General features: G+C 65.8%; 1 protein-coding gene across 1 annotated transcript in view; it reads left to right on the forward strand.

Annotated features, from left to right (window-relative positions):
- SLC34A1 (solute carrier family 34 member 1) overlaps positions 1 to 445 on the forward strand; it is a 9,681-nt gene that overhangs the window by 4,046 nt on the left and 5,190 nt on the right. The gene's annotated exons all lie outside the window — the stretch shown is intronic.

Here is a 445-nt window from a genome sequence, read left to right on the forward strand (position 1 = left end):
CCAGTGGCCCGGGCCGCTGCTCCCATGGCCGCCCAGTTTCCGCCGTCCCCGCTCAGCTGGTGTCTAATAAACGCCAAGCACCCGTGCCCCAGGTGTGTGTCTCTCTGGCTCCTGTCTCTGCAAACCCTGCCAGAGCTGCAGCTGGAGCTGCAGGTGCCAGATGCCCACCATCCACCCCCCATGTCCATACACTGCCACTGCACGGCCCAGCCCCGTACGTGTGCCTGGTGACAGGGATGCACTAAATGTGCTGCCCTGAGCCTGCAGTTTGCAGCCAGCCCCTACCCACGTGCCACTGGCAGCATCTTCCTCCACTGGCCTCATCCCCGGAGGGCTGAGCTGGCAGGGTCCGTGCTGCACTGCTTGGTGTCACGGCAGTGCGTCGGTGAACAGCACGGGGCAGCCAGTGAGGTGCTGCGGTGCTGCTGGGCTGGGGCTCAGTGGG

This window comes from Egretta garzetta, unplaced genomic scaffold (genome assembly GCF_000687185.1).
Source record: "Egretta garzetta isolate BGI_Z169 unplaced genomic scaffold, ASM68718v1 scaffold382, whole genome shotgun sequence".
Taxonomy (NCBI): domain Eukaryota; kingdom Metazoa; phylum Chordata; class Aves; order Pelecaniformes; family Ardeidae; genus Egretta; species Egretta garzetta.